Source organism: Macaca thibetana, chromosome 20 (genome assembly GCF_024542745.1).
Source record: "Macaca thibetana thibetana isolate TM-01 chromosome 20, ASM2454274v1, whole genome shotgun sequence".
NCBI classification, from domain to species: domain Eukaryota; kingdom Metazoa; phylum Chordata; class Mammalia; order Primates; family Cercopithecidae; genus Macaca; species Macaca thibetana.
In genome coordinates this window covers 50,229,373-50,252,074 of record NC_065597.1, presented here as the reverse complement: position 1 = coordinate 50,252,074, position 22,702 = coordinate 50,229,373, and the positions used below count along the sequence as shown (strand labels likewise).

Sequence of the window (22,702 nt, the reverse complement as noted above, 5' to 3'; positions counted from 1 at the left end):
GCTGATCTGTAAACCAATGATTGTAGCTTGGGAGTTTCAGTCCTTTCACTGGCCAGGTCTGAGTCAGATTCCCATCCCTTGAGAACAAAGGTAGGACCAGTCCCTCCCAAACTGAGATTGAGAGTGAGTGAGAGATAATTCGTGAAAAGAAAATTGAGGTTCCTACAAGAACTGAAGGAGCAATAAGACACTGGGTGAGTAAACACAACTGATTTCCACCACAGATTTGAACATTTTCTGTCCATTTCTAACACCTCTACTCTTTCTACAGTACCTCCAGACCACATTTTTAGACTTGTGAGTACAGTACAGTGACCTCTGCTCCATTGTTGGGAGGATAATAGGACTGTCCTATAGAATATCAAACTTGTGGATTCTTTCCTCGATTTTATTAAAAGATTCTGTCAACTATAACATAGCACAACTGGGAACAGATGACATTTTGCAGCCACCAGGTTAGCTTGCTTCAAGTGGCCCAGGATTTCCTACGAGATGAATATAACAAGAGCTTTTGGGTTTGAAGGAGTCAAATAATTGATGTCTAATTGTCTAACAATTAAGTCACAGGAGAGGCAGGAAGTATAGTAGCTGTAAGCATTTTTGGGTAGTCACACTTTGGAACTGACCCCAAACCAGTGTTCCTGGTTTCTGCTTATACCCCAAGGAGTGACTGTGTATGTGAACTGATAGAATTGATTGTAGAGATGAAACTCTGGGGCCAAATGTGTGTAACTCTTGGCCACACTTAGCACGGAAGGAGTCAGATCATTCTCTCTCATCAGATATCCAAGAACTGGATCTTGCATAATCACAGAACAGAGCATTCACAAGATTGTGCAGAACTTCACTTCAACAGCAACCCCTCTGGCAACAAGAGGCCACTGCAGCAGTGAACTAACCAGACCCCTGTCCTTAGCCATTTCTAGTTTAGCCGTGGGCAGACACTCCCTTTGGAACTAAGAACACCTGTATGGTTCACGGATCATTTAAGGGGGCAGGGAGAACTCCACAAAAAAAGTGATAAACATTCTACTAATAAGGTAGGTGGTTGCTGAAGCAATTGATAGGGAAAATGAAAGCACTCTGCCTCATTCAGGCCCCAAGTTTGTGGAGATGTTCTTGCTGCCAACACAAGGAATAAATGAGAGACTGGATCTAGGTTCCTAAGAACCATTCCTGGTATGTAGGAATATGGTAATATTTGCCCTCTTATGATTCCAATCGACAGCACTTTTTCCCTTTTTAATTTTTTTTTTTTAATTTTTTGAGACAGGGTCTTGCTGTGTCACCCAGGCTGGAGTACAGTGCTATGATCTCAGCTCACTGCAACCTCCACCTCCTGGGTTCAAGTGGCTCTTCTGCCTCAGTCTCCTGAGTAGCTGGGACTACAGGCATGTACCACCTCACTTGGCTAATTTTTTTTGCATTACTAGAGGTGGGGTTTCACTGTGTAGGCTGGGCTAGTCTCAAACTCCTGGCCTCAAGTGATCCACCCGCCTTGGCCTCCCAAAGTGCTGGTATTACAGGCATGAACCACCACATCCAGCCATTTTTTTAGTTTTTATTGTTGTTGTCACTTGCCAGAGACCATGATCATCTCTTACTCAAACACCACTGTATTTCATGTAATCCCATCTGAAATTCTGTGAGGTAGATAACATTATCATTCATCACCACATCATAGATTTTTTGTAATGGAGGTTCAGAAAGGGAAGATGATGCACCCAAAGTCACACCATGGTAGAACCAGGACTAGAGCTCAGATTTCCCGCTCCCCGACTAGCGCTTCCGTTAACTAAGGGCTTTGTATTCTCAAACACAATGGGCAAAGGGAGACAGAAAACTTGTGTTTCTTGAACATCTGCGATGGCAGGCACCACGCTTGGCATGGTTATATATATCAGCTCATTTACTCTTCTCCATAGTCCCATGAGGCCTCTGTGGTATTATTTCCCCCATTTTAGTCACATGGAGGCACAAAGAGGGAGGCAGGACCTTTCCCTGAATCACTGTACAGCTAGGGTCTCTGAAGGGATTCAGCATAAAGAGAACATTTTTCCAGGAAGGAAGCTCCCTGCCCAATGGGACTGGTGGAGTCTCATCCTCACCCTTACTCGCCAGAGACATCACCGAACCGCACCTCGCTTCCCAGGAAATAAATTCTGGGCACACTCCAGGGTCTCTGAAAAAGACTCCCTCACTTCCAGCTTTGCCAGCTGGCTCCATTCAAGAGTGAAACTGGCCCAATTTTCCCATTGGACAGATGCTTACAGTGTTCTGAATAAACACAGAAGTTGACCCTCCCAGTCTTAAAGCCTGAAACTTACTTTTGTCTCATCTGAGTTCCTTTCTCAGGAAACAGACAGTCAGTCCTCCCAGATAGTATCAAGGAACTGAAACTCATCAGATCACTGCAGCTAGACAATGAGACACCAGACCTCTCATCCATCATGACTGCTTCCTTACCCCTCCCTAACTTCTGTCTTTCTGCATATAGTTACATTTCCTCCCCAGAATATAAACTCCCAATTTTAGTCAGTTGGAGAGACAGATTTGAGACTTATCTCCTCTCTCCCTGACTAACAGCACCCAAATAAAGCCTTCTTCCCCGGCAATGCTTATGGTCTCAGCGACTGGCTTTCTGTGTGGTGAGCAACAGGACCTAGATCAAACCCTTGACATTTTGGCAACAACAGGAGAGGTATCTGGGCTAGAATTGTGATGCCAGGCGATCTAGAGGTAAAGAGAGACAACCAGACAGAGACTGAAAGAAAAAAAGAAAGAAAGACATATAGGGAGAGGAGAGAAAGGGGGAAGAGAGAGAGAAAGAGCAAGAAAGGAATGAAGAGGAAGAAAGGAAATGGTAAAGGACATAGCAGAGGATGAGGGGACCCGGAGGAGGAATCTGGGGTGTAAACATATAAAACTTTTGTATAAAAGGAAAAAATGAAGTTATTCGTTAAATATACTGAGTTCCTAATTGGTACCCATCTCTGTACTAAACATCACAAAAATAAAGTCCAGACTCTCAAGCATGTAAATGAACAATTTTACAATTGTTCATTTGATTATAAGTCTGTGATATGGTTTGACTGTGTCCCAACCCAAATCTCATCTTGAATTGTAGCTTCCATAATCCCATGTGTAGTGGGAGGCACCCAATGGGAGGAAATTGAATCATGGGGGCTGGTTTTCCCATGCTGTTCTCATGGTAGTGAATAAGTCTGACAAGATCTGATGGTTTTATAAAGGGCAGTTAGTTCCCCTGCACACGCCCCCTTGCCTGCTGCCATGTAAGATGTGCCTTTGCTCCTCCTTCCCCTTCTGCCATGATTGTGAGGCTTCCCCAGCCATGTGTAAATGTGAGTTCATTAAACCACTTTTTCTTTATAAATTACCCAGTCTCGGGTATTTTTTCATAGCAATATGAAAATGGACTAATACAGGCTGCTGCAAGGAACAGGAAAGGGCCAGAGACAAGGCAGAGATGGAGCGTGCTAGAAAACAGATCTTGTCATGAAGACTGGAGTCTAAAACTGTCATTAAAGACTCCCTGAAAGCTTGCAGATTTACACTTAGGGATTTATAAGTGCTCAGCAAGAATGTATTAAAATTTTAGTGTGTTCATAAATACTAGTACATTCTGGATCATCTTCCTGACAACCAGAATGGAATCCATGCATTGATTTGATTTGTGATCATTTTGGGGTCTAGTAACAATGTGTGATTTTTTCTCATTAAACTTTGTTTTAATGGGTCTCAAAATTCTGTGACAGATTTTTGGTCAAGTTGCTTCCATTGAAAAGTACTGATTTTAAAAACTAATAATTTAAAACTGCCACATGAAAAAAAAAAAAAAAGTGGTCCACAAAACATTCTCCTTTCCTTCTGAAGGTTTTATGATGCATTGTTATCATTAACCAGTCTTTTACTATTAATAAAACGGCCAATTGAAACAAACAGTTCTGAAACTGTTCTTCCATCAACTAAGACCAGGGTAGCAGGTATTAGGGATAATATATTCATTTAGCCTTCTGAGCTTTCTGGGCAAAGTTGGTGACCTTGCCAGCTCCAGCAGCCTTCTTGTCCACTGCTTTGATGACACCCATGGCAACTGTCTGTCTCATATCACGAACAGCAAAGAAACCCAGAGATGAATAGTCTGAGAAGCTCTCAATACACATGAGCTATCTAGGAACCATATCAACAATGGCAGCATCACCAGATTTCAAGAATTTAGGGCCATCTTCCAGATTTTTACCAGAATGGTGATCAATCTTTTCCTTCAGCTTAGCAAACTTGCATGCAATGTGAGCCATGTGGCAATCCAGTACAGGGGCATAGCCTGCACTGATTTGGCCTGGATGGTTCAGGATAATCACCTGAGCAGGGAAGCCAGCTGCTTCCATTGGTGGGTTTTTTTTTGCTGTCACCAGCATCATTGCTATGATGAACCTCCTTGATAGACATGTTCTTGACATTGAAGCCCACATTGTGCCCAGGAAGAGCTTCACTCAAAGCTTCATGGTGCATTTCAACACAATTTATTTCAGTTGTAACACTGACAGGAGCAAAAGTGACCACCATACCGGATTTGAGAACACCAGTCTCCATTCGGCCAACAAGAACAGTACCAATACCACCAATTTTGTAGACATCCTGGAGAGGCAGGCGCAAGGGTTTGTCAGTTAGACGAGTTGGTGGTAGGATGCAGTCAAGAGTCTCAAGCAGTGTGGTTCCACTGGCATTGCCATCCTTATGGGTGGCTTTCCATCCCTTGAACCAAGGCATATTAGCACTTGGCTCCAGCATGTTGTCACCATTCCAACCAGAAATTGGCACAAATGCTACTGTGTCAGGGCTGTAGCCTATTTTTTTTTTTTTTTTTTTTTTTTTTTTTTTTTTTTTTGAGACGGAGTTTCGCTCTTGTGGCCCAGACTAGAGTGCAATGGTGTGATCTTGGCTCACTGCAACCTCCACCTCCCGGGTTCAAGCAATTCTCCTGCCTCAGCTTCCTGAGTAGCTGGGATTACAGGTGTGCGCCACCATGCCCAGCTAATGTTTGTATTATTAGTAGAGACGGGGTTTCACCATGTTGGCCAGACTGGTCTTGAGCTCCTGACCTCAGGTGATCCATCTGCTTCAGCCTCCCAAAGTGCTGGGATTACAGGCGTGAGCCGCTGTATCCTGACAAATTTTCTTAATGTAAGTGCTGACTTCCTTAACGATTTCCTCATATCTCTTCTGGCCATAGGGTGGCTCAGTGCAATCCATTTTGTGAACACCAACAATTAGTTGTTTCACACCTAGTGTGTAAGCCAGAGGGCATGCTCCTAGGTCTGTCCATTCTTGGAAATACCAGCTTCAAATTCACCACCAACAGCAGTCGGGACACCACAGTCAGCCTGAGATGTCCCTGTAATCATGTTTTTGATGAAGTCTCTGCGTCCAGGGGCATCAGTGATAGTCACATAGCACTGACTGGTCTCAAAATTCCACAGGGAGAGATCAATGGTGATACCACATTCACGCTCAGCTTTCAGTTTATCTAAGTCCCAGGCATACTTGAAGGAGCCCTTTCCCATCTCAGCAGCCTCCTTCTCAAATTTTTCAATGGTCCCTTTGTCAAAGCCACCACATTTGTAGATCAGATGCCAGTGGAGGTGGACTTGCCTGAATCTACATGTCCAATGATGGCAATGTTGGTATGAGTATTTTCCTTTCCCATTTTGGCTTTAGGAGTAGTTTTCATGACACCTGTGTTCTGGTGGCAAAACCATTGCAAAAAAAAAAAAAAAAAAAAAAAGAAGAAGAAGAAGAAGTAATATTGTTTTAATTGTCCCAGGACAAGAGGGAAAAGATGGGGGTAGACTTGATACATAAAGGATGTGTTTGTGCCAGACAAAGACTGTGAGATATGATGAGGTTTCTCTTCAAATAATCTAATAAATCTTTTATTATTTAATTCATAGTACCTCCCCCGCACCCCCACTTTTCCTTTTTCTCCTTTTTCCTTTTTGCCTTTGTTAAATGCCCAGGCACGCCACAATACCAGGCATTATCAATACCAACTCACATTCTTTTCCTTATTTTAAAAAAAAAAAAAAACTAACCTTGTAGCTCATTACAACATCCCTTCCCCTTCCTCTCCACTTTCTTTTATGAGCCCACCTTATCTAAAACAATGCAAATGTTTAGCCAACCGAAATTAGTTTAAATTGTATGACCCGACCCTGGCCAATGGGGAAAGGGTACAGGGGCAGGACTTGCATCAAAAATAATGACTCTTGTGCCCCTTTGTTCAGGTGTGCTCTCATGGCGACTGGCCAAAGAGGCACCCCTCTGCACAGAAGTAAAATTGCTTTGTTAAAAATCCTTCATTCGAGTGTTCAATTTCCTTAAAATTGTAAGCGTTATTCCTAACAACACGAACTGAATGGCTTGCAGTGCCAGTTACGTTCTAGAACCAAACTGAGATTCATTCACCCAGAGCAGTAAATCCAGATACCCACCCAGAGGTGTTTGCAGTGATAGAAAGAACATCATTTATTGCAGGGTCCCCAGCAAGGAGAATCAGGGCAGGTCGTGCTTAAGACCCAAAGTCCCCAGTGGCTACAAGCCAAGTACTGGCAAGGTAAGGGTATTTTTCGTTGGTAGTGATGATGGTTTTCTTTAGACAGGGTCTTACTCTGTCCTCTGTTGCCAAGCCTAGAGTGCGGTGGCATGATCATAGTTCACTGTAGCCTCAATCTCCTGGGCTCAAGTGATCTTCTAGCCTCAGCCTCCCAAGTAGCTGGAACTAAAGGTGCCTGCCACCACACCCGGCTAATTTTTTTATTTTTAGTAGAGATTAGGTCTGCTATGTTGCCCAGGCTGGTCTTGAACCCCTGGGCTCAAGCAGTCCTCCCACCCTGGCCTCCCAAAGTTCTGGGATTAAAGGCATGAGCCACAACCCCTGGGGCAAGTAAGGGTTTTTAAAGTCAAGGGTAAACTTCGGGAAAGCAGAAACTACAGGCAAAATTGTAAATCAATGCATGAAGGTTACACATTGGTTTAAGGTTAAAAGGGTGAGATATCTTGAGGTGAAGGCTTACAGGTCATAGGTAGTGTATTATTCCATTCTCACACTGCTGTAAAGATACTACCTGAGACTGGGTAATTTATAAACAAAAGAGGTGTAATTGACTCACAGTTCTGCATGGCTGGGGAGGCCTCAGGAAACTTACAGTCATGGCAGAAGGTAAAGGGGAAGCAGGTACCTTCTTCACAAGGCGGCAGGAGAGACAGAGAGCAAGCAAAGTGGAGTGCTACACTTTAAAACAACCAACTCTCATGAGAACTCACTCCCTGTCATGAGAACAGCATGGGGAAAACCGCCCCCATAATCAAATCACCTCCTAACAGGTCCCTCCCTCAACACATGGGGATTACAATTCAAGATGAGATTTGGACACAGAAGCAAACCATATCAGATAGACTCAAAGATCTTCTGATTTGCAATTGGTTAAGGAAGACAAGCTTTGTTTAAAACTTTGAGGTCAGTAGAAAAATGTTAACTGGCTAGGGGGAGTGACTTTCTCCAAGTCCCTGCAGGAAGAAACTTAGAACAAAGGATGACAGTTAAAGTGTAGGCTTCCCTTCCCCCTTATCTGTGGTCTACGTGTCAGTGGTTCCAGCCATTTGGTGGAGGGTCATCTGTGGGAATCTGAGCATGTGGGAAAGACAATTCGGGAAGCTATGTTAAGATGTTACCTTTAGTTTCTATAAGGAAAATGGACATCTCTGGGAGTTTAACTTCCTTAGCTATTGTTTTAGGCTACTATTACCTTCTTAGTTAACAAGTTACTTATTTAGTTCTCAGGGCTAGCTAGGTGCCTGGAATTCCCCTTGAAGGAACTCAGGATTTTCCTTTATTTCCATACTTGGGGTCTGCAGGCACCTAAAAAAGGGAAATTCCTGCTCTATCTCAGTTAAAGATTCTCAGAGAAAAAGATAGTGGGAGAATTGAGTTTCTGTGCCACCTAAAGTAATAAAGGAAGCAAAGCTCAAAATAACCTGGGCTAGAACAGCAATTCATTTTCAGTAAGTGGCAGTTTAGTTTCAGAAAAACCACATTATCTATCATATTAAATAAATAATGCTAATTTGAATTTTATTACTTTTAGTGTTTAGTTTCTAATTTGTTTAGTGTTGTTTATAAACTTGTTTTGTCATTGATACTAAAACATAATTTTCCTCTCATTTTGACTCTGAAATTGGGATGCATCTTAAAATCTACAGCCTCTTGCAGTTTCAACTGACAGCACTTTTTCCCTTTTTAATGCTACATAAAATAATAATGCATCTTACAATTGATGGTGTTTCAGATTCAATGAAGCACAGTATGTGCAAAATGAGTTAATACCTAGTTTTGTTTGTAAATAAGTAAGTAACACTAACAATTCAAATGTTGAAGTCAATATGGGGTCTACAGAATGTTTTCCCTTAAAATGCTTTACATACTACTGCAGTTGGAGTATCGCTGATGACAATGAGGCAATGAGATGACGTTTTCATCACCGGAGAGAGACGATCAGATTACCACATGGGGAAGATACTCTAGCACCACATTGGCAAGAAAAAGACAAGTTTTGCAGTAGAGCAAGTGAAGACCTAAACTCAGGAAATATAAGAAAAGATGAGGACATAACTTGAAGATCTATGCAGGAGCCAGACTCAACAGGATTTAGTGATTGATTAGATGTGTGAAAGCAAGGATGTGTGGAGAGGAGAAAGAAGGAGAAGGAGGATCCAGGGATGATCCTGGGTTTCTAGATGGAAGGGAGTAGCATCTCCAAGGTACAGAAAGGTAGTGAAGGTTGAGATATGATTATAACCGTAACGATGGTGATAGTGATACTGGTATTGAAGGCTGTGATGGGTGGTGATAATAGTGTTGGTGACTATGGGTGGTCATGGTGGTGATGATAGTGATGGTGTTAGTGGTTATAGAGGTGATGATAATGATGGTGGTGATGTGTGATGATGGTGGTAATAAAAATGGTGGTGATGTTGGGTGGTGATGGTAATGATGATGGAGTGGTAATGAAAATAGTGGTGATGGTGGTGGTGATGGTAGTGGGTAGTGATGATAGTAATGATAATGGAGGGGATGAGGGTGGTAACAAAAATGGTGGTGATAGTGGCAGTGATGGCAGTGAGTGGTGATGATAGTGATGGTGGTAATAAAAATGGTGGTGGGTGGTGATGGTGGCGATTAGTGGTGGAGATGACGGCAATGGTGATGGTGGAGGTGATAGCGGTAGTGATGATAATGTGGTGGGAATAAAACTGGCTTGCATTTTGACAAACACAGTGGTGATGGTGCTGGTGGTGGTGCTGGTGGTGATAAGGGTGATAATGATTGGTAGTAGTGGGAGTGGTCATGATATTTAAGACAGCAGAATAATCATCATGATGTTTTAACCAGGAGGCCCAGAAGTAAAAGTAGCCATACTAGGGATTGGTCGCTTCACCTGCCCCACCTTGACACCAAGCACCTATTGGAGAAATCCAACCTTCTTCAGGCCTCATCCAAGAAATAACTATCATGGCTTTTTCTTCCTATCACGACTGTAGGTATCACTCTCACTCCCTAATCACTCAATGGAAAATAAATTATAAGTGAATGCTGAAACCAATGAATTCCCCCACAGCAGAGAATATCCATTATTTACCCATAAAAATATTTCAATGCTTATTAGCATGTAAACTGTGATTAATTAAATTTGCAAAAATTGTTTCTGATAAATGCAAATGAAGTGGCTCCTGCTGGGTGAGACTAAGGCGTTGCTCTCTCTCCTGCTGCTTGAGGAGACAGTTGCAGGGAAGTTACTCAACTCATCTTCTGCTCCAGAGGCTTTGGAAAAGGTAGAACTACAGAGTCCATCTTAAACGTGGGTCTGCTCTGAGCTTTTCCAGATTCATCCCTCTAAATCAGGTCTACCCAATTAAGGGGATAAGTCTGGAGGACGGTCTTCCTATTTAGGAATTGATTCACATGCAGTAGCACTGAAGGGGCCTAAAGGTCATGGAGCTTGAAGGAACTAGAAAGAAGGAAATCAGCTTTTAGTCCACTCGGATCACTGAACCCAGGAAGGGGCTAAGACTACGTCAAGGTTGCAGTACTTTCTTTATGCCATCCTAAATTCTTACAGGGTTTTCATGATGTCAGCAGGAACCACGGTCACATACCCAGTGGAAGCTGGCCCAGAACTTGCAGCCAGAAGAAAAGGCCTTAGTCTAAGGGAGGTGGTGGGGCCAAACTGAGTTGTAGTGACTTCCAGGATCTGAAGGGTTTGTCCATGGTCTCTGTCTCGTAAGCCTCCAAAGACACCCCTGGCTGAATCCCTTGGCATTTGGTGCCACAAAAGGTTCATAGGGGTTTCAGTTGGCCAAGGACATATCCAGGTGCCCAGGGGTCACACTGATACAGACTCAGTGCTCAGAGGGGGCTGTTCTTCCTGCAGCCTCTCCAGGCTCAGTTAGGGGAAGTTTCTTCTGTCACTTACTACAATGATACCTCTAGCCTTACCTCTCCCCTGAACTCCATATACAACTGCCCGCTGTGCACTTCTTCCTGGAGGTCCCTTGGGTACCTTGGGTTCAACAAACCTCAAAATCTCTCCATCCCTTTCTCCCACTTCTCCTCTTGTGTTCCTACTTTGGCATCTCTATCCATACAGTTACCCAAGGATCAGTCAGGAATATTCTTTTAAAACAATTTTTTTCGGAGACAAGGTCTTGCTCTATTGGCCAGGTTGGAGTGCTGTTGTACGGTAATAGTTCACTGCAGCCTCAAACTCCTGGATTCAAGTGATCCTCCTACCTCAGCCTCCAGAGTAGCTGGAGCTATAGGCACACAGCACCATGTACAGCTAATTTTTTATTATTTTATAGAGACAAAGTCTCACTATGTTGTCCAGGCTAATTTTGAACTCCTGGCCTCAAGTGATCCTCCTCCCTGAGCCTTCCAAAGAACTGGGATAACAAGCACGAACCACTGTGGCTGGCCAAGCAGGACTATTCTTGACTCACCCCTCCCCTTCTTTCCCCACACCCAATCCCCACATCTAATCGCCAAGTTCTGTTGATTTGACTTCTTTAACATCTCTAAACTCTGACCACCACACCTCCCCCTTACCACTGCTACCTGAATTCAGCCAACATTCTCTCCAGCATGGATAACCACAGTAGCTTTCTAACTGGTCTCTCTACCTCCACCTTTGCCTTCCTCTTGTTTATCCTATTTATTCATTTGCTTATTTATTTATTTATTTTAGAGACAGGGTCTCACTATGTTGCCCAGGCTGGTCTTGAACTCCTGGACTCAAGTGATCCTCCCACCTCAGCTTCCCAAACTGTTGGGATCACAGGCATGAGCCACTGTACCCAGCTCTTATTTATCCTTCATAGCTACCTCCAGGGTCATATCATGTGAGGTTAATTTTACATGCCAACTTGACTGGGCTAAGAGATGCCCAGAGAGCTGGTAAAGCATGATTTCTGGGTGTGTCTGTGAGGGTGTTTCTGGAAGAGAATAGCATTTGAATCAGTGGATGGCGTGAAGAAGACCCACCCTCCCCAAAGGGGGTGGGCATCACCCAATCCCTTGAGGACCCAGAGAAAACAAAAAGGAAAAGGAAGGATGAATTCTCTCTCTCTCCTTGCACAGGGATAGAGCCAGAGAAGGGTTGAAAAACCCAACCTTCTCTTGCTTTCGACATTAAAGCTCCCAGTTCTCCCAGGCATGTGGACTCTGGGACTCTTCGATCTCAAGTCTTTGGCTTTGGATTTAATTACACCACTAGCTTTCCTGGTTCTCCAGCACACAGACAGCAAACCATGGAGGACTTCCTAACCTCACAATCACAGGAGCCAGTTCCCAAAATAAATCTCCTCTTCTATATCTATGAATGTGCCCTTGGTTCTATTTAACTGAGGCAGCTCCCAAACACAGATTCTGATCACTGTTTATTCCGATCACTCTTGCTTTAAAGCCCCTATGAAGTAAAGAAAAACCCAACTCCTCAGCCTGAGATTTAAGGGAGTCTCAAGGGACTGCCTGCCTCTCATCTCGTTCCATCCCTCACTGTCTACACGCCCTCCTTTGATGCCATCAGCCCAGCTCCATTTACTGAATATGCTGCCCCCTTCCAAACTTCTCGGTGCACCAGCCCTCCCTGAGACGTCCAGCAATGCACCCCTGCTTCATTACCCATCCTTTTCCAGCTGTCCAGGCAGAGCCACTTCCTCTTGGATATTCCCACAGCATTTACTGCCTCCCTCTTTTGCAACGTCCTTCATGCCCACCGTCCTCATGGTGAATGTGGCTTTCTTGCCCCTCTGGACCGGGAGCAGGGCGATGTTCCTTGTGGAGTGGCGAGAGTGCAGGCTGGGAGTTGCACTGATTGGGTTTTTCCAACCCTTCTCTGGTGCTAACCAGAGGGCTGCTGGTTGGCTATTTTTATAGTTATTTCTTGATCATATACTAAAGGGGTGGATTATTCACGTGTTTTCCTGGGAAAAGGGTGGGCAATTCCCTAACTAAGGGTTCCTCCCCTTTTTAGACCATAGACGGTAACCTCCGGACGTTGATACGGCATTTGTAAACTGTCATGGTACTGGAGGGAGTGTATTTTAGAAGTTACTGTGTTATAATTTATGTATAGTGAGCAGTGAGGATGACCAGAGGTCACTTTCGTCACCATCTTGTTTTGGGTGGGTTTTGGCCAGCTTCTTTACTGCAACCTGTATTATTAGCAGGGTTTTTATGACCTGTATCTTGTGATCCAGTCCCGCGGACCTCCCATCTCATCCTATGACTAAGAACGCCTAGTCTCCTGGGAATGCAGCCCATCACGTTTCAGCCTGAATTTACCCAGCCCCTACTCAATGATGGAGTTCCTCTGGTTTGAATGCCTCTGACCCCTAAGCCCATGGGATTCTTCAGCATGGCCACTGGGACCTCAGGCAACCCCAATGCAGCTCCCATCCTGGCAGGCCCTAAAGATCTGGCTCCCAAAACCAGAGCCCTCCAGAAACTGAGAAACCCATCTGGGAATGGCATCTAGACCGCTACAAGGGTCTGTTCTTGGGGGGAATCTTTGACCAGTTAAGATTGCAGGGGCCTGATAATAACCACAGGGAGGTCTGATAGTTAACAGCATTGGCAGGGACAAGGCACAGCCATGGCAAGAGAGCATTCAAACCCACTTTGTGTCTAAACCTCTCACTCCCTGACTTCTCCACACAGAATGAGCCTGAAGAGTCTGACATGCATCATCAGGTTCCTTTCGTCGTTCTGATGTGCAACCAGTTTCTTTTTTCCTTTTCTTTTGTTTTTCGTTTTTTTGTTTTTTGTTTTTGAGATGGAGTCTCGCTCTGTCGCCAGGCTGGAGTGCAGTGGCACGATCTCGGCTTACTGCAACCTCCGCCTCCCAGGTTCAAGTGATTCTCCTGCCTCAGCCTCCTGAGTAGCTGGGACTACAGGCATGTGCCACCACGCCCAGCTAATTTTTGTAGTTTTAGTAGAGACGGGGTTTCACCATGTTGTTCAGGCAGGTCATGAACTCCTGACCTCGTGATCTGCCAGCCTTGGCTTCCCAAAGTGCTGGGCCAGTTTCTTTAAAACACTCCACCTCAGCTATTTCCCCAAGCCATTACTGCCCGTAAGATTGTGGCGTCCTCCTATGGGAACCCAGCCCCATAACCTAAAAAACAGTATGTCGATAACCTGGGACTTTCACAAACTCAATGCTAAAGTTGCCCTTGACCTGGTGAATCCAGACAATTGAGCCCCAAAATTAGAGCTTATCCCAGGAGGATTGCTGGCTTCACCCAGGAAAGAATTCGAGGGCGAGCTGGTGGTGTTAGGCAGCGACTTTTATTGAAGCCCCAGTGTATAGCAGCAGTAGAGGCAGTGCTCCCTGCGCAACAGGGCTACCCTATGGGCAGTGTGTCCAGAGTAGCAGCTCAGAAGCTGGTCTGCAGTCATGTTTATACTCACTTTTAATTAAATGCAAATTAAGGGGTGGCTTATGCAGACATTCCCAGAAATAAGGTGATAACTTCCAGGTTGTCAGGTCATTGCCATGGAAAGGGGCATTAATTTCAGGTGTTGCCATGGCAGCAGTAAACTGACATGGCACTGGTGGGCATGTCTTATGGAGAGGCGCTTTGGCCTCTTCCCTGTTTCAGCCAGTCTTCAATCTGGTCCAGAGTCCGAGCCCCGCCTCCAGGATCAAATCCCACCTCCCACCTCCCACCTCCCTGGGTTGGTGGCATGGATGATGGCTGTGGTTGCAAAACCTGCTGGAATTTTTTTTTCTGTTATTTTACAAAAAAGGTACATAAGAGATGTGTGGCTTGGCGCAGTGGCTCACGCCAGCAATCCCAGCACTTTGGGAGGCTGAGGTGGGAGGACCACTTGAGGTCAGGAGTTCGAGACCAGCCTGGCCAACATGGCAAAACCCCATCTCTACTAAAGCACAAAAATTAGCTGGGCATGATGGTGCATGCCTGTAATCCTAGCTACTCGGGAGGCTGAGGCAAAAGAATCACTTGAGCCCAGGAGGTGGAGGTCGCATTGAGTCCAGATTGCGCCACTGCACTCCAGCTTGGGCAACAGAACCAGACCCTGTCTCAAAAAAGCAAAAAAAGAGAGAGAGATGTGTATAGTAACCATTTGAAGCAGCATCAGAGGACATATAGTCAAAAGGTTAACTTCTCTCCTCACTCGGCCACCTGTTCCCGTTTCTCATCCCCACTGTAACAAAGCATACATGAACATACCCTCAAACTCCCCTCCTCAAAAGAGACACACCATGGGGACTTGCACCATCTTGCTTTGCCCCTTAGTATTTATTGGACATTGTGCCATAACAATAGGTATAAATCTGTCTCATAATTGTTAACAGTTATGGATGCATCATAATTTAATGGGTGCCCTCCTGACAGGCCTTTAATAAGTTATTAAACCCCATACCTCATCCTCACAGCAGCCTCTGGAGACACACGTACTATGCTTATTGTACCAACTAAAATGATTAGAATAGGAATCCTCAATCCTGGCTGCAGTGTGGAATCACCCAGGGTGCCGGTGTGCCCTTCAAAGGCTGAGGTTCAATGACCGACTCTCCCCCTGGCCTCTGGCCTCAGCTGCTGCGTGTGCTGCTCAGACCTGTGCAAGGCACCACCAGGCCTTGCAGCAATTCATCCACCCATTTTTATTTTGTATTAAAGTTGTTATTCCTGCCTGCTGCCGCTAACTCCAAGCTATTTCTCAGGACATTAACCTTTATAGTCCTCCTCTGCCACTGTTCCTTGGAGTTGAATTTGATTCCACTCAGGAGACCAGGGGACAGAGCCACTGCAGCCACAATAACTGAGAAGTGAACACTCCAGGATCCCTAAGAGCTGCCTATCCCAGCTGAGACTGGTGGCCTTTGGTTCAGTCCTCTGGATTGCGATTTGGACCCAGACACAAATGCAGAGAAAGACACAGAGAACGGTGGAGAAAATGTAGACAGAGGAGAGAGAGAGAGAGAGAGAGAGACAAAGAGCTGCGTCCTCATGCCAAACTGTACAAAGATGGATTGTAGGAATTTTCCATCAGGTAAACAAATCAGTATGAGTCCTGTACTAAGACACTGCTATCGACGAAAACAGCTGAGATTATTAATGCTCACTGAATGCCAAAGAAAACATAGATATCACCTCTGGTTCTCTCTGAAACCCTACAAGGAGGTACTATTATGAAGAAACTATGACCCAGTGAATTAAGTGCCTTTGCTTAAGTGTATCAGTCAGTATAGGCTACGTTATGCTGCCATAACAAACAATCCCAAAAATCTCAATGGAGTGAAATAACAGAGACCATAAGATTAGCTCTCACTCAAGCTAAATGTCCATTAGGGGTTGACAGTGACTCTGCTCTCGGCCACCTTCTCTAGTGGACAGGGTCCTCCACTGCTGAGATAACCCCATAAGGATGGAAGGACCCAAGTGAAAAGCAGACAAATCAGGGGACGGAGTGCTCTCATTGACCAGACTGGATCTCAGGCTCATCACGGGGCTACACATCCCCAAGGCAAAGTTCAGGTCTTGGCACAGATCAGGCACTCACTGAATACTTGCTGATCATTTCAGTTTACTCTTACTGCATAGTGAACCACCCAAAGCACAGTGGCTTAAAACAATCATCACTTTATTTAGCTCACGATTCAACAGGTTTGCTGGGCCGGCTCACTGGAGCTGGATGGTCTAAGGTGGTTCACTCACAGGTTAGCAGGCTGGTTCCAGGGGACACACCAGCTGGGCCAGCTCAACTGTGCTCCACAAGGTCTCTTGTCATCCAGCAGGCTATCCTGGGTCTCTTCACATGGATGTCTAAAGGCAGCAAGAGGACCAGCCTCAATGTGTGAGTGCTTGCCCAGCCTCTGCTGGCATTGCATTTGCTAAGATCCCACTGACTAAACGACATCACGTCATCAAGCTGAAATTTCAGATTTGGAGAACCGAACTTCACTTCCCCATGGGAGAAGTGCATTGCATATACAGGCATAGGAAGCATGTGTGCCATTTTCATTGCAGTCTACCAAAGTGATGGAGTAAATGAGTCGATGAATGAATACAAGGGCAGAAAGTGACTCACGAAAAGGTTTTGGTACAAGTTGAGCCCCAGAATTCCATCCAATCTCAGAACCTCTTTGATTCCTCCGTCCATGGCAGGAAGTAGAGAATAGAGCAAAGCCTTCCGATGAGACTCCATGGCTGGAAAGAGGACTGCAGGAACTAGGAGGTCACCAATGGTTCCACGTGTTCAGCTAAACCTGGGCCTCTTACAAACTCTCTTCCCCAGGGCCTGGCCCCAGCTAGGTGGGAGAGGAAACATGTCAGTGTGGTCAGCTGGTCCCTCTGCCCCGGATCCCTGCTGCCTGCCTCTTGCCCTAGCATCACCTGGCCCAACTGGGAGCATTACTCCAAATCCCCGCTATGCCTCCATGTGACTCACAACGCTGGGAAGTGTAATTGCCGTAGTGATTACTTACAGCCATTACATTAAGTTTTAAAATGTTCCCTTCAAATTGAACAATGTTTTTTCAAAGTCAACAGCTGGTTCACAGCTTGAATGCAACCGTTAGGATAAATTAAATAAAAAGGGTAATAAAATCACAGTCTAAATTTAATTTCTGAAGAGTGCATAGGGTCCAAAAAAAATAAGCATTTAAAAATGCCTTTAAAATATAGCCAGAAAAGCAGAAGTTAATTCACTCCCTGATTATGTCAGTTAATGGATACACTGGCACAATTAACTACATAACTGCAGTGGTATAGACAAAGCCCTGAGCTCATGCCCTGGTTCTGCTGTACGGGCCTCAGAGCATGGGAAGGACTTACCAGACAGGTGGCTCGTATATGCAGATGTCCCTACAAACAGGCTCAGAAAACAGTTCCCATCTCTAGAAGCAAAATAACACCAGAGATGATATCCACAGCCTCCATCCCAGCACATCTTCCCATTGCCTGGAGCTACCTGGAGTCATCTCCCAGGCAGGAAGGCAGGGCGGCAAGGGCTTCGTTGCACTGTGTTTGCAAAATTCAGCTACTGAATCCTTTTCACTCAAAGACAAACACACACTCTAGTGATCATCAGAAAAGACCCATCCAGCGTTTCTCCCAGGCGACCCTACCTTCCAAGCTTAGGAATCTGCCAGGACTTGAATCTCACAGCTGTCATTTATTTGCCACGTCACTTTGGACAAGTGATCGGTTCATTTCTCTGCGCCTCAGTCTCCTCCTTTGTAGAAAGGAAGCTCATTTGTTCTTTCGTACATTCAAGATATATTCAATATATATATGTACTGAGCATCTACTCTGAACTAGGCCCTGGCACAGGTAGCCAGGAGACAGCAGTGAAGATCGAGATCCCTGCCGGAAGGGGAGAAGGGGCGTAGATCCAAGTAGCGGAGACCAACAACGAGCAAGACCAGGAAGTACTGGGTATAGAATGGGAGAAGATAATGAGTTCTCGGGGAAAATAAAGTAGGGAAAGAGAATAAGGAAGGAGGGAAGGAGTGTTGTAATTTTAAATAAGGCATTTGGGGAAAGCCTAACTGAGAAGGGGAGGTTGGAATAATGGCCTGTTAAAGTAGGGAAGGAAGCCAGCCACGTGGATATCTGGGTGCAGAGTTCAGGCAAAGGAAACGTGCAAAGGCCCTGAGGCAGGAATACATCGAGAGTGGTCCAGGAACAGCAAGGAAGCCGGGGCACCAGCAGCACAGAGACTGGTAGGAGGTGAAGTCTGAGGCCAGACGCAGTGGCTCACACCTGTAATTCCAGCACTTTAGGAGGCTGAGGCAGGTGGATCACTTGAGGTCAGGAGTTCAAGACCCACCTAGCCAATATGGTGAAACCCTGTCTCTACTAAAAATACAAAAATTAGCCGGGTGTGGTGGCACACACCTATAATCCCAGCTTTTCAGGAGGTTGAGGCAGGAGAATCGCTTGAACCCAGGAGGCGGAGGTTACAGTGAGCTGAGATCGCACCACTGCACTCCTGGGAGACAAGAGCAAGACTCCATCTCAAAAAAAAAAAAAAAAAAAAAAAAGGAGGTCAGGAAGCTAACAGGAGAATAAGAAAATAAGAAGAGCTAATTCGAAGGGCTAATCATGCATCCACTCAACTAGTATTTACTGAGTGCTTAATCCATGTCAGACAGAGAGTTGCTGTGAGGATTAAATCAGATAAAGTGAAATCAGATAAAGTGAAAGCACAGGCAGCTCCCAGCATGCAGTAAGTGCTCAATAAATGTCACCTATTAGAAGAGGACGCCCCTGCACTCTGGGCAGGTAGCAGCATAGACACTGCTCAAGAGAACCTGGGTCCTGGCCTTGCTTTCTTTCCCGGGGTAAGGATGCAGCCTCACTGCTGGGGAACCTGGTTCCAAAACCATTAGTGGTCAAAGTTAGTGCCCAGGTTGCTAGGGAAGTTCCTCGGCTGTCAGGTTCAAGCATGTAAGGTCTAGGCCACAGCAAGAGCTCTGCTGCTCTCTCGGCTTTGGAAGGGCCATAGCTACAAGGAAAGGGATGCAGAGAGCTGACAACCAGGGAGGGAGTCAGGGGAAGGTCATGGCAAATAAACGGACTTTGCTCCTGCTCTGGGGAACCACCCGTGTGCAGCCTTGGCTAAGGAATGGGTCACTTATAGCAGGGCGTGCATGCATGTGTATATGTGTGCAGGCGTGTGTGCACGTGTGTGAGTGTGTGCACGCTCGTGCACGTGGGCACGTGGTCTCCTTTCTCCAAATCTGTAGCCCACCTGCAATGCCATAATTATCTACTCTTATTAAACTCTCCTTGTTCCACCTGGGCACACGCAATACCCAGATCTGCTACAAGGGGGCGCGCAGCGTTCCCCTTTCCCCTCCCTCCACCCATTAACGCACTGGGCCGCCTTGTGGGGGGTGGCACACAAAGGGTAAAAAGCGCCCCTTCAGAGGCAGGAGGATCGCTTGAGGCCAGGACTTCCAGACCAGCCTGGCAACATAGCAAGTTCCCATCGCTACAAAAGAAATTTAAAAATTAGCCGGGCAAACCTCTCAAACCATCTCTGATGGGCCAAAACTCGGTGATTGGCACAAGAGCCGGTTACAGTCTGTTTACACCTCCGTTTAGGTTACAGTTCACGAGGTACAGAGAACCTTACCTGGAAATGATACTCAAAGGGGTTAATAGTGCTAAACTGGACAGGAAAGGAAGTTAGTATTTTCTTAGTTATGCGTTATCCATATGTTCTAATTTTTCTAAACATGTAAACATAAAATTGTACTCTTAAAAATAAATAAGACCTCAGAACAACAAATAGGAATTAAATAAAATATAAAATAGAATGCAATCAATACGCTGGGTGCGGTGGCTCACGCCTGTAATCCCAGCACTTTGGGAGGCCGAGGCAGGTGGACCACTTGAGGCCAAGAGTTCGAGACTAGCCCGGGCAACATGGCAAAACCCCAGCTCTACAAAGAAAAAGAATAGAATCAATCACACAGACACACACACACACACACACACACACACACACATTGTCAGGGAAGTGCTTCTCAATCTTTACAGCGCACATTAACGCCCTGGTCAAATTTGGCAGTTCTGGCATGGGGCCTGAGAGTCTGCATTTCTGACAAGCTCCTGGCTGTCAAGGCAGCTGCTCCAAGAATCCCACTCCCTATAGAGGTAAGGCTAGGGGCTTATTTTAATTTCTATCCTCATGGCTGCCACAATCCCCTTTGTCTTCCCTCTCAGGTCAGATATCAGTCATGCATTGATGCATCATTTATAAAAAACAATATTTTGCTGTCGTTGTTTGTATTTGTTTTTTTTCTTTTTTTCCTTTTTTTTTTTTTTTTTTTTTGAGACGGAGTCTAGCTCTATCGCCCAGGCTGGAATGCAGTGGCTTGATCTCGGCTCACGGCAAGCTCCGCCTCCTGGGTTCACGCCATTCTCCTGCCTCAGCCTCCCCAGTAGCTGGGACTACAGGCGCCTGCCACCATGCCCAGCTAATTTTTTTGTATTTTTAGTAGAGACGGGGTTTCACCATGTTAGCCAGGATGGTCTGGATCTCTTGACTTCGTGATCCGCCCGCCTCGGCCTCCCAAAGTGCTGGGATTACAGGCATGAGCCACTGAGCCTGGCCTTTTTTTTTTTTTTTTTTTTTTTTGAGACAGGGTCTCACTGTCGCCCAGGCTGGAGTGCAGTGGTGCAATCTCGGCTCACTGCAACCTCCACCTTCCAGGTTCAAGCGGTTTTCCTGCCTCAGCCTCCCAAGTAGCTGGGATTACAAGCGTCTGCCACCGTGCCTAGCTAGGTTTTTGTGTGTGTATACTTTTAGTAGAGACGGGGTTTCGCCATGTTGGCCAGGCTGGTTTCAAACTCCTGACCTCAAGTGATCTACCCACCTCAGCCTCTGAAAGTGCGGGTATTACAGGCATGAACCACCATGCCTGGCCATAAAAAACAATATTTAAAATAACTCAAGTATCCATGTATGGGAGACTGGCTACCTGAACCCTGGTATATCCATACAATGGATGGTGTGCAATAGATGTTTAACAACGAGTTGTCTGAGCAGGAAGCCCTGAGGTAGAGAGTTTGCCCATTTCTGTTGTGCAAATACTACCACCGTAGCCTATTTCAAGCCACCTACGTGAAATCAATTGGTTCACAAAATTGCTGAAGGTTTAACAATCAGTTCTTTGGAGCCAGCACACCGTAAGTCAGCTGGTGCCAGCACAGCCCATTCTGCAGCCATAAAAAATATAAATAACAATGAGGACGCTGTCTCTGCACCGATATGGAAAGATCTTCACAATACAGTACACTGTAAAGTAGGGGGGAAAAGCAGATGTAAACCAAAATTACATTCTAAGGCCCCCTCCCAACCATCAGAATGGACCCCTTTTCCCAGAGCATTCTAGAGCTAACCCGAAAACCTAGTTCAAGGCCATGATGGGAAGAGGGAGCGAGACATGCCTCATTATATCCTCCTCCCTTTCAGAATTACGGATAGACAGGCTGTTTCAGTCTGACAAGAAACTTTTGTAATCTATTCTCACTGAAGCCTGCTACCTGGAGGCTTCATCTACATAACAAAACTTTGGTCTGGGCCAGGCTCGGTGGCTCACACCTGTAATCCCAGCACTTTGAGAGGCCAAGGCAGGTGGATCACGAGGTCAAGAGTTCAAGACCAGCCTGGCCAATATGGTGAAATTCTGTCTCTATTAAAAACACGAAAATTAGCCGTGCGTGGTAGTGCGTGCCTGTAGTCCCAGCTACTCGGGAGGCTGAGGAAGAAGAATCGCTTGAACCTGGGAGGTGGAGGTTGTAGTGAGCTGAAATCATGCCACTGCACTCCAGCCTAGTGACAGAGTGAGACTCCGTCTCAAAAAAAAAAAAAAAAAAAAAAGAAAGAAAAACACCCTTATGGTAACCCAGACATTCCTTTCTATTGATAATAACTCTTCAACCAATTGCCAATCAGAAAATCTTTGAATCTGCTTATGATCTGGAAGCCCCCACTTCCAGTTGTCCTGTCTTTCTGGATCCAACCAATGTACATCTTATGTGTACTGATTGATGCCTTACGTCTCCTTAAAATGTACAAAACCAAAGTGTGGCCCAAACACCTTGGGCACAGGTTCTAAGGATCTTCTGGGGGCTGCATCATGGGCCACTGGTCACTCATATATGGCTCAGAATAAATCTCTTTAAATATTTTACAGTTTGACTCTCTTTTCGTCAACACAGCATATAGAAGAGTATGTACCTGTTGTATAATTAAGGAGGGGGAACATAAATACACACACACACACACAGTTGCTTGTATTTGCATTAAAAAAAAAAAAAAAAAAAAAAAAAAAAAAAAAAACCCACTGGAAGACCAGGTGCAGTGGCTCATGCCTATAATCCTAGGATGTTGGGAGGCTGAGGAGGGTGGATCACCTGAGGTCAAGAGTTCGAGACCAGCCTGGCCAACATGGTGAAACCTCATCTCCACTAAAAATACAAAATTCAGCCAGGCGTGGTGGCAGGTGCCTGTAAGCCCAGCTACTTGGAAAGCTGAGGCAGGGGAATCGCTTGAACCCAGAAGGCAGAGGTTGCAGTGAGC

General features: G+C 45.4%; 1 pseudogene; it reads right to left on the bottom strand.

The window, feature by feature from the left end:
* Positions 1-4,022: 4,022 nt before the first annotated feature.
* On the bottom strand, positions 4,023-5,728 carry LOC126945047 (putative elongation factor 1-alpha-like 3; annotated as a pseudogene).
* Between the last annotated feature and the right edge of the window lie 16,974 nt (positions 5,729-22,702).